The sequence below is a fragment of the Convolutriloba macropyga genome, chromosome 10, assembly GCF_964194025.1.
Source record: "Convolutriloba macropyga chromosome 10, txConMacr16.3, whole genome shotgun sequence".
In the NCBI taxonomy this organism is placed as follows: Eukaryota; Metazoa; Xenacoelomorpha; order Acoela; family Convolutidae; genus Convolutriloba; species Convolutriloba macropyga.
In genome coordinates this window covers 11643522-11655572 of record NC_134477.1, presented here as the reverse complement: position 1 = coordinate 11655572, position 12051 = coordinate 11643522, and the positions used below count along the sequence as shown (strand labels likewise).

The window sequence follows — 12051 nt, the reverse complement described above, 5'->3', positions numbered from 1 at the left end:
TCAAAACGACGTTTATTACCGGACGAAGAACTGTAATACAAAATCATTGGTGGGTTGGAGTAATCATTCTCTTAGAAAAGCGAAACTCTCAACAAAGGGGCAACTTTGTCCAGATCAGCTATTTCAAGCAATTTAAATTGATGTAGTTAATGAGCACAGAAAGATATGCAAATTATGCCTTTAATGGGCAACACAAATCTGCAAACGAATTCTGAACGTGCCACGCCAGAGCATCCTGGAAAGCACTTCTTCCCCAGGAGATTTCTATGAGAGATGGGTGGCTTATTATATGTATATTGAGCATAATTAAAACTTGCGCTCAGCTGTTCATTGGAGGAACCGGAAATTACAGGACAGAAAAATTGGGTTGTTGTCCGGAGACATAGAACATGAGCTAAAGTATTTCCCCTTTAGGTCAGGCTCATTTATACTCCATTCGAGAAGGCAATGAATCCAGAAAGAGTTTCTTCAAAAAATTTGGCACGAAGACGTTTTTCAGTAAAACCCGCATCTTTGCGTTACAAAAAACAGATATTTTCTTTGGATTGTTTGTTCAACTCCTAACTCGTAAATGTGCACTGAATGCCTTCAACAAAATCGAAAAGTGTAGATCAAGTAGTAAATTATTATTATTATATTACAGCATACTATTATTTCAAGCAACAACAACTTTTAAACCTAAGCAGTATAACATTGACTATATGTTTTCTATGTATATCAAGCACCATCCAACCTGCCAAGTGATGATTGCACAGTACAATCTGGATTACCGTTGGATGTTCTGGTGTAAAAACCAGATGTAAAGAGTGCTGAAAAACATAGAAGGGTGGGCAGGACAATTGAAGCTTTGTCAATTAACAACTTGCTGATTAGCTGCAAAAAATCTGAGATTTAACCAGGATTTTGAGTATCAAAACAGTTTGAAGCGCCTTCTCAGAAAATTTATGGTAAAATATGGAAGCTCAGCACCAGTTGAAAAAGTACAATGAGCTTTTTGGTTATCATCAAAACTCACGTAACTGATTAATTTTCTTCCGTGCTTCGTTCAGAAAAACTATCATACTGTGTAAGATCAACATTCCATGAAAAAACGAAAAAGAATACTTCGATAAGTTTTTTAAAAAAAATCAATACCTAGGGTAAGCTCAAAATTGAATGCTGCAGTTTTTGATTGTCTTCAATTCTTCAGTCATAATACAATACATCTCGCAAATTTCTTTAGAGCTCACCTGAGCCGCAGATGTGGATGGTTGTGGTCTTTTAAAGTCCCTCAAACTCAATTCCATTTGAATACAAAGAACTGGCAGTCATTCAATTGGCATATCACGCAGCTCTTTTGAACAAATGAAAGCATCAATTAGTTAATCATTGGAGTAATCAAGACCTCTGGTTGAAACGCTCAAATAAATAACAGTAATCGCTTAAACTGATGGTAGATATGAGAAGTATGCCTTTAAAATAGGCCCCTGTAATCAGTAAGCAATAAACTTTGTTACTGTTTATAAATGAATGAATTCAACTTGCATGACTTTTCACGATCTTCAAAAACAAAATATATCATTTCTTTAACAGCAGTATAAATTTAACCTTCATTATTTATTCAATTGAAACCAACAAAAAGGTTAAGAATTTTGAAGCTGAAGATAACGGTATTTTTTCTGGATTGCTTTTAGATGCGAACTCATTGATAATGTTAACTTATTTTAGTTGAGACGTGAACGATTCATGGAGGAGCTGGACACATACTCCAAACAACTGGAAGAATTTTTTGGCTTCGGAGATTTGGCAGACGTCAACAAATATCTCAAAAAAGCACAAGCTCTGGAGCAAAAACTGGAAGCAGCGCAAGAAAAGGTAAACATAAAAGGATAATACGAAACGCAACGGCTGGTCCTTGGCACAAATCAGAGCCTTGTGGGTAGCAGCTCTTCCTGTATCAATGTTCATATGAACTCAGTCTCTTCACTTTCGGGCAGACGTAACTTCTCAAAATTTTAAATGGGGCAATAGTTTTCAAAATCTCTTCGAATCTTAACAGTAGTACCGAAACGGTCAAGCGACGATTTTGCACATGTTTACTTCGTTTGAGAGTAATTAAAGAAGGATGTTTCCCGTGTGTGACCCTGCAAGCTGGGTGGGTGCATATCAAATTATACGGTACATTCCCCCAGCGCATGCATAATTAACGGAAGTATTTACTCTGTAACTGAACGTTCTCAAATGGGGGGAAGGGGTCTGGGTGTTTTGCGCATACGTATTTGGGACATCAGCCAAGAAGATCCATGAACGAATGCCCAGCTAAAGTAATGCTATGCAAACTTCAAAGACGAAATAATCAATTCAAGAAGAAACAACGCGTTTTTGAGCCTCATTGGCAGTAACTTTTTTGAGCTACAATTTTTTATTAACAGATTGAACAGTTCAATTTGGAGGAAGAGTCATTTGGGTGGCAGACAACCAATTACCCAATGAGGCAGGAATTGTGGAACAAACTTATGCCATACCTCAGTCTCTACTCCAGTTCAGTAAGTAGTACCGAAACGGTCAAGCGACGATTTTGCACATGTTTACTTCGTTTGAGAGTAATTAAAGAAGGATGTTTCCCGTGTGTGACCCTGCAAGCTGGGTGGGTGCATATCAAATTATACGGTACATTCCCCCAGCGCATGCATAATTAACGGAAGTATTTACTCTGTAACTGAACGTTCTCAAATGGGGGGAGGGGCGGTCTGGGTGTTTTGCGCATACGTATTTGGGACATCAGCCAAGAAGATCCTAATTGTTGTGATAAACTTATTAAATATTCTCCAAGTGCACCCGGGAGGCTATTTAATTCTGTTTCAGCTCCTGATTGTTGCTATTTACTGTGGTATCAGAGGCCGGACTTTGTTTGGGTAGCCCCAGTTACCGGGGATTTCACATTCCGGCGGAAGATATTATTTGAGAATTATCTACGATTCCATATTTGGTATCAATTTTGGCGAGAGCGTTCTCCGCATCTGCTTGATTGTTTCACTATTTTTCTACCTTATTGAATAAAATCATTTGTTAAGCTTGCCGTCGGTGCCAGCATTGGTTCCATAGGCAACTTAACTCTTGGTTTTCATTTTCCATCAACCTTCCTCCTTTCCTTTGTGGTCGGTGCATGTATTGGTTCCATAGACACTCATCTACTTAATAGTGATATGCCTACAAGAGCGCAATTATCCAAGGACAATTTTATCGAACGAGAAATTTCCTGCAGCACAGATGCCTGCCCTGTTCTCACAAAAATTTCTGTCCCCAAAAGTTTTGACTGCGCTAAACCGTTCATTTGCGGTTTCTGTGCTATCCATAAGCAAAAAGAGCCAAAGAGTTATTCGAGTGTTCTTTTGGATAACTTGACGAAAGAGAACAAAGCGCGGTCTTGCATTGCGCGGGAGATTCGTCAAGAGCGAAATGAACAAGAAAGGAAAAAGCTCAATCTTGTCATTAAGGGGACTGCGCCGTCCAGCTCGACAAACGATAAGGAGTGTGTTCAGAAATTAGCGCAAACGATTGATATTGTCCTTGACAGTGCTGACATTGAAACGAAAAGAATCGGGAAAATTAGCGAACAGAATGGAAAGCAACTTCTTCTTGTCAAATTCAAATCTCAAATAAAACGTAAACAGTTTCTTCGAATTTCGACCAAATTAAGGGACAACGCATTTTATTCCTCGGTATTTGTTGATCTAGACCTGACTTAGTCTGAACGTGAAGCTCAATATCAGCTTAGAGTTGAAAAGCGTACTCTAAAAGAAAAGTATTCTGAGAAAGTGTTCGTAATCAAAAACTGAAAAGTGATTGAAAAAAGATGACTACCCTGCTTATCAGGGGATGAACACATAATTAGCCTAAAAATTCTGCTATTCAATGTACAAAGCATAGTCAACTTGCAAAGGCGCCTGAGTTTAGTCGAACTCCTCTCACAAAAATGTCCGGCTTTAGTTTGCCTGGTTGAAATGTGGCTGGATGACTCAACATCAGACTCTATGATTTTCTGTGGCTTGCCATATTCAGTTATAATCAGGTGCAATCGCAAAGAAGGTAAACACGGAGGCCTATTACTGGCCACTCATAGTTCCTTTCTACAAATGTTTGAGTTATTGGAAGCTAAAATAGACGATTTCTGCTTGAGCTGCTTGTTCAGTAATAGTACAAGTAATTTTGGAGTTATCCTTTTATACTTACCACCCAGGGGCTCCAAGTATTTCATTCCAACTTCAACAGCTGGAAGTTGTATAGTTAAAAGGTTCAATGATATAACAAAAGCAGCTGCCACTTCGCCACAAGATCTAAGTGTAGCAATTTTGGGAGATTTCAATTTGCCCCACATAAATTGGGAAGAGTGCGCAGCTAGAATTGCAGATGAACAAGATTTGGTTGATTCTTTGACTCAAGATTTGCTTTTGGAGCCGATTATCAGAACTCCGACCCACAGAAAAGGCAATATTCTTGATCTAGTTTTTGTTACACACTCGGATGATTATGACAACGAAATATTGGATTTCCCGCTTTCCGACCACAACCCTGTTTTAGTAAACTACAATTTTAAGCCGATCCCTTTATCGACTTTTTCATCAGATTCTTCGGCTTGTACCTTTAATGAGGACTTATTCAAAAGTAGCGTCTGTTCACTGCACGTCTCATTGTTCAGCGCAGACGAAAATTTTGCTGAAATCTGGCTAGCAGAATTACTAAACCTAGTTTCATACTGCCTTGTTAGAAAAGGCAGGATGAGAAAGCAGTTCCCCTTCTTTTATAGCTAGCTCCCTAACAATTCATAAGATCGACAAACTTGAAACAGCAAGACGCAAAAAGTGCTCTTCTACCAAACTAGAAAATCTTGAAAACGATGTGAAAATCTTCATTGAGTTGGATAAAATGACTTTTATTGAATCCACAAATAACTTTACGACAATTGATGCTTTTAAAATGTTAAAATGTTTGGGCGGCCGAAAATCACTGCCAAATAGAATGACTTACCTTGAAAGTTCTGCTATGTCAGATTTAGAGAAAGCTAATCTTTTTAATATCTTTTTTCATTCTGTTTACCAAAAATGTTCTTTTCCTAATTCTGCTCCGAATGAAATTGAGAGTCCTGATATCCAGCTCTCTGATTTACTCGTGACACCTGCACAGGTCGGCATTTTACTTGAAAACCTCCCTCCAAGCACTATCGCTGTTGCAGACGGTATTCCCCCATTCGTTCTCAAGAACTGCGCTGTTACATTAGCTCCTCTAGTTCATCTAGTGTTCAGTAACATCCTAATTCTCCGTAAGTGGCCAACAATTTGGAAGTGTTCCTCCATAACCCCAATTCACAAGAAGGAGTCAAAAATCAGAGTTGAGAATTATAGACCCATTTCCATATTATCTCGATTATCATTAATATTGGAGAAAATTCTATTTGAGTTCCTTTACGCGAAAGTCAACTATAAATTGAGCAGTAGGCAGCACGGCTTCAGAAAAAAACACTCAACAATTACTCAACTGCTCGTTTTTCTTGACGAAATTTATGTAAACTATGACAAGAACGTCGAACAGGTTATCATTTACTTGGATTTTGCGAAAGCTTTTGACAGTTTAGACCATGCAATATTGCTTAAAAAGCTATCGTTGTACGGTCTTGACAATGATTTCTTGCAGCTTATGTTCTCATACTTAACCGGAAGAAACCAGCGTGTTAACATCAATGGAATATTGTCAGATGAGATTACGATTAACAGTGGTGTTCCTCAAGGTAGTGTTCTTGGAGCTGAGTTCAAGCTGTTTTTGTTTTGCAGATGATACCAAATTGTCATGTGCCACCTCTGACTTTTTTACTGACTGTCAGAGAGATCTCAATAAACTTGTAGACTGGTCTTCAGAAAATTCTTTGAAATTTAACGCAGAGAAATGTGTTTATATTCATATCCCAGAAGCACACAAATGACGAGATTTCTTTACAGAAAGTGCACAAAACAACCGATTTAGGTGTTGAAATCTGTAGCAATTTGAAGTGGAGTAGGCATATACGTAATAAGCTAACGAAAGCTCAAAGAAGTTTCAATTGTCTCAGACACAATGTGCCATATAGCCTACCAAACAAAGTCAAGCAAAATTTGTGCACATCCTGCGTTTTATCTATTCTCCTATACGCCTCTGTAGCGTGGTTTCCCGATACTGGTCACTTGAGATTATTAGAAAAATTCTACTGGAGAGGATTGTGCTGGTGTTATGGAAAACGCAATTACATTTCGGCCCTACAATATTCAGACAACATACCCATCTGCTATCAGCCTATTGAGCGCGATCGATTTTTTATTTCCATTATGTTAGGGAAAACTTGTATTAAGTTTTAGGATTTTTTCACGCTCAAGATCAATTCCAGGATTTTAAGAAGCGAAAACTCTAATCCACTTGTCATCAACCCAACAATAAAGCAACGAACATCGAAGTCCTATTTCAAACGGGTACAGGTTTATGTAAATGATTTTAACGAGATGGGGCCTTTCAATATTTTAAAACCACCAGCGGACCACAAACGCCTCCTGAGAGAGTTCTTCATTAACATTCGTGACTCTCAGTTTGATTTAAACTACACATGCACTTGGTCAATTAGATGCCAATGTACTTTCTGTCGATCTTAACTTTGTAAAATATAATTTTTTTATTTCTTGTATCAATACCATATTATTAGATTTTCATCAAACGATATGTTGAAACCCCTTATATTGGTAAATTGAAGTCTTTTACTACTACTACTACTACTACTACTACTACTACTACTACTACTACTACTACTACTACTACTACTACTACTACTACTACTACTACTACTACTACTACTACTACTAAAACATTATTCAGACCAGCTTTGATATTTAAAAGGGCACCCGTCTTCTTTATGTAAAATAATTTCAAAGTAATCACTTTTCCGAGTTATCCTGAGAATCAGGGCTGAAATGCGCAGCTTCTTTTGTTTAATTTAGCTTCCTCGGACTTTTTAAGATTCGACGAACGTATAGTAGTCATGTAATGGTAACGTTTTGCAAATTAAAATGAAAAATTATAAAAAAAAAATTTCGACCTAACTGCATCAGGCTACATTAAAGATGTTAAACTGTTTTTGTATATAATACGGATGAGGTACGGATTGGGTTGTCAATTAGAGAGTTAGACTCGAGTTAACAAATAGGGACGGTCTTCATGTAGCTTGGTCACACCAGTAATCAATTGGACAAGTAAGGCAGCTACGTTTTTAACAAAAATTCAGAAGGGATACAATACAAAACATAACCGACTAACATTGGGCGAATTGCTCTAAAACGACCGGCGAGCTGTTGGCTCTGTCAGAAGCTAGCTCCGTCAAGTGAGGCTAGCTTTAGCTTAATCGATGGCGCGTGAGCTAAGCCGGGGGGATAGGGGGTCAGCAGTGTGGGGGGAGGGGAACTGTGGGAGTGAGATCTGTGGCTCTACGGTGCTCCAAGTTTCGCTCAGCAATGATCGTTTAACTCAGAAAAAGACAAAAATCTTCAAAAATTTTAAAAAGCAATTGCAAATTCTCAGAAAATCTCGCTAAAATTCGTGAGTATAAAATCTTCAGAACCTACCCAGTCTTAAGAGACTAAGCAATAAAACCATTTCAAGCCTTTAATAGCTTCACTGGCTCATAAAGATTCATAAACTTGGAACATGATAAAAAATTTCCACAAAAATTTCAAAATAAATAATTTTCATCAAAAAATTGCTAAATCTCTAGCCATTAAAATATTGATAACTATTGCATTTACTCTAGAAACTATTCAGCAGCTTGTTATCAAACTTCAGAAGAATTTCCTGGGCACCTGGTTCCGGAAAATTTGAAAAATTCAAAAATATTTAAAAAACAGAAAAACTGCAAAAACAGTTCAAAAATTTGTGATATTACAATCACGAAAAACATTCCATTACATCTAGAGACGATACAATAACATATAATCAAGCCTTAAAGTAGGCTTCTTAACTCTTGAGGCTGGTCAAACCTAAAGAATGACAAAAATTTTCAAAAAAGTCGGAAGACAGTTTCAGGTTTTATCAAAAAATGCTAATATTTGTGTTTAATAAAAGATGAAAACTATTCTATTGCCAAAATATTTTTCCTGTAAATCATTATGAAATCGTAATGGAGGTTTTCTAATCCCTGAGGATGAAAAAATCTGAAGATTTTGAAGAAAATTGCCAATATTCGCGATGATAAAATCTTCAAAAAACATTTCAGTTTATCTAGAAGTTATGAGGCGAATTATTATCAAAACCCTGCAAGTTTTGTCCAAAAAATTGCAAGTTTGGACCAAAAAATGCTAAAATTTGTTATGTTAAATTGTGGAAAACAATTCTGTTACCAATAGAAACTACGCAGAAACCTTTTTTAGAACCCTAAAGATAATTTCTTTCAATCTAGCGCTGAAAAAAAATCAAAAAATGACCAACATTTAAAAGAAATTTGAGAAAAAAAAAACGTTCAAATTAGTATTAGTTTGCGTGTTTTTGTTTGGGGTAACAAAAAATATAGCTCCTAAAATGGTCATAAAAAATTTACGTCCCGAATGGGACCCTTATCATTCTAAGTAGCCTCAATTTCAGCCTGGTTCACCAAAAGTGCGAAAAATGGCAATAAAACAGAAAAAATTTTGGGCTCTTAATTCCTAAAATGCCTAAAAATGACATTTTAACCTTTGACTAAGGCATTTCCGGTAGCTTCAACACGCTAAGGACTTTATAGACAACTAAACGCGTCTAATGGCCTCTAATGAAAAGTAGTGATCGCCGGTCGCTACCTGTTTGTTGACTTTTTCTGGACAATAATTCAAATGGGTCTGACAAAAAATCCGTCAAGCGAAACATCTCATACAAAAGACCAACAGGACTAATATAACTGCTTGAGATTTCGTGTGAGAGCAAATAAAAAGTCTATATATTGGCTAAATAATTGCATCAAATTAATTGCTGGGCTAAGAACTCGAGGTAAAATTACTTAAAAATTCAACCAACATTATTGACACTGGCCTACTAGCCGTACCACTGCAACATTCAATACAGTACAGAAAAATAAAAAGCAAAAAATAGAATATCTCGTCAAACGTTTTATGGTCGTTCACAGTTTACAACACACGCGGCACTGGAAACCTGGCCTGCCAAGTAGATTCTCTGTTTAAGAAAGTCGACATCTTTTTGTTCGTTGTTTAGATTGCAGAGCATTTAACAAAGATGTTCGAGAAAACATTTGGCGGAGGACCCAGCAGCTCCAGGCACATCCAAAGCTATCGACCCGAACAAATAACCTTTCTCATCGATTTCTCTATATCCTAAGGCTTTTAGTTTTTTGGCATGTGCAGCTGCTATGCTAAGGTTGGCGACCGATCAATTTTCAGGGCGAGAAGGGTCAAGCCAGCCAGCTATTTTAAAATCCTGTGAAAGCTGCTTACACGTCGTCCATGGTACAAGTGTAAATCCATCCGACCTCAAGTTTTCTGTTTTGTAGAGTTGACCCTTTCCTAGCACTGAGGGTTTACGAACTGACGCCAAGCTTTACTTAACCAATTGTTTGAGATTAGCGGGGCTAGTGAATCTCTTGAGCTCCTGAGAAACAAAAAACCGTGCCTGACACTTCTGACTCTACAATTTTAAAACATAACTGTTTTTGAGATTTTTAGGTCCTGGGTCCACCGCAAACCTGTTGAAATTTTTAGTAGTGTAACAGAACTTCAAATATAGGTTATTGCAGGGTATTATTACATTGTAACATTGCGAGAAATGTGCTCCTGGAAGCCTTACAAACCTTCAAATTCAAACGGACGAAGTCTAAACAATGTTTCAAGAGTGATTTTCCGTAAACTTGCCATCGACCAATCTTCTTGATGTTCAATTATCGCTGCCTGTTTAGATTGTGACTCCTCATACCACCTCTCTAGGGTTAAAAAGATGAAAACTACTCCATTGCCAATATATTTTTCCTGTAAATCATTATGAAATCGTAATGGAGGTTTTTTAATCCCTGAGGATGAAGAAATCTGAAAATTTTGAAGAAAATGCTAGTATTTGCGATGTTAAAATCTTCAAAAAATATTCCAGTTTAATTAGAAGTTATGAGGCGACCTATTATCAAAACCCTGCAAGTTTTGTCCAAAAAAATGCAAGTTTGGACCAAAAAATGCAAAAATTTTCTAATTTTAAATTGTGGAAAACAATTCTGTTACCAATAGACACTACGCAGAAAACTTTTTTTAGAACCCTAAAGATGATTTCTTTCAATCTAGCGCTGAAAAAAAAACAAAATGACCAACATCTAAAAACAATTTGAGAAAAAAATGTTAAAAATAGTATTAGTTTGCGTGTTTTTGTTTGGAGTAACAAAAAATATAGCTCCTAAAATGGTCATAAAAAATTTTACGTCCTGAGTTGGACCTTTGTCATTTTAAAGTAGCCTCAATTTCAGAATTGTTCATCAAAAGTTTGAAAAATGGCAACACAACAGAAAAAATTTTGGGCTCTAAATTCCTAAAACGCTTGAAAATTTTAATCTTTGACTAAGGCATTTCCTGTAGCTTCACCACGCTAAGGACTTTATAGACAACTAAACGCGTCTAATGGCCTCTAATGAAAAGTAGTGATCGCCGGTCGCTGCCTGTTTGTAGCTTTTTTCTGGACAAAAATTCAAATGAGTCTGATAAAAAATCCGTCAAGCGAAACATCTCATACAAAAGACCAACAGGACTAATACAATTGCTTGTGTTTTCGTTTGAGAGCCAATAAAAAAGTCCATATTATGGCTAAGTAATTGCATCAAAAGCAATTGCTGGGCTAAGAATTCAAGGTAAAATTACTTAAAAATTTAACCAACATCATTGACACTGGCCTACAAGCCGTACCACTGCAACATTCATTACAGTACAGAAAAATAAAAAGCTAAAAAAAGAATATCTCGTCAAACGTTTTATGGTCGTTCACAGTTTACAACACACGTGGCACTGGAAACCTGGCTTGCCAAGTAGATTCTCTGTTTAAGAAAGTCGACCACTCTTTGTTCGTTGCTTAGATTGCAGAGCATTTAACAAAGATATTCGAGAAAAAAAAGGCGGAGGACCCAGCAGCCGCAGGCACGTGCAAACCTATCGGCCCGAACAAATAACCTTGCTCATCGATTTCTCTATATTCTAAGGCTTTTAGTTTTTTTAGCATTTGCAGCTGCTATGCTAAGGTTGGCGACCGATCAATTTTAAAGGCGAGCAGGGTCAAGCCAGCCAGCTATTTGAAAATACTGCGAAAACTGCTTACACGTCGTCCATGGTACAAGTGTAAATCCATCCGAACTCAAGTTGTCTGTTTTTTAGAAATGACTCTTTTCTAGCACTGAGGGTTTACGAACTGACGCCAAGCTTTACTTAACCAAATGTTTGAGATTAGCGAGGCGAGTGAATCTCTTGAGCTCCTGAGAAACAAAAAACCGTGCCAGACACTTCTGACCCCACAATTTTAAAACATAAACGTTTTTGAGATTTTTAGGTCCGGGATCCACCGCAAAACTGTCGAAAATCTTAGTAGTATAACAGAACTTCAAATATAGGTTATTGCAGGGTATTATTAGATTGAAACATTGAGAGAAATGTGCTCCTGGAAGCTTTACAAACCTTCATTCAAATTCAAACGGACGAAGTTTAAAAAAGAGGTCAGGAGTGATTTTCCGTAAATTTGTCCTCGGCCAATCTTCTTGATGTTCAATTATCGCTGCTTGTCTAGATTGTGCCTCCTCATACCACCTTTCTAGAGTTATGCTTGAGGCAAAAACTTTCTCATCAAAAAAGTGAACAAGCCTAACGTGCGCAAACTGCTGACGCTAAAAACGCGGAAGCAGTATAAAATTGAGCAGATGAGACACAAAATCCAGCCGCTGAGAACAGCAAGACTGCAATTTGAGAGCATTCTTATCCAGATTTCCTTACTACTGTCACCCTACTCAACCTTGATTTCCAAATTTCATTGCATTTCTCCGAACAAACTTTTGCCATG

The 12051-nt window shown here is 37.3% G+C and overlaps 1 pseudogene; it reads left to right on the top strand.

The window, feature by feature from the left end:
- Nucleotides 1–12051, top strand: part of LOC142348566 (dynein axonemal heavy chain 7-like) — a 460211-nt pseudogene that overhangs the window by 54219 nt on the left and 393941 nt on the right.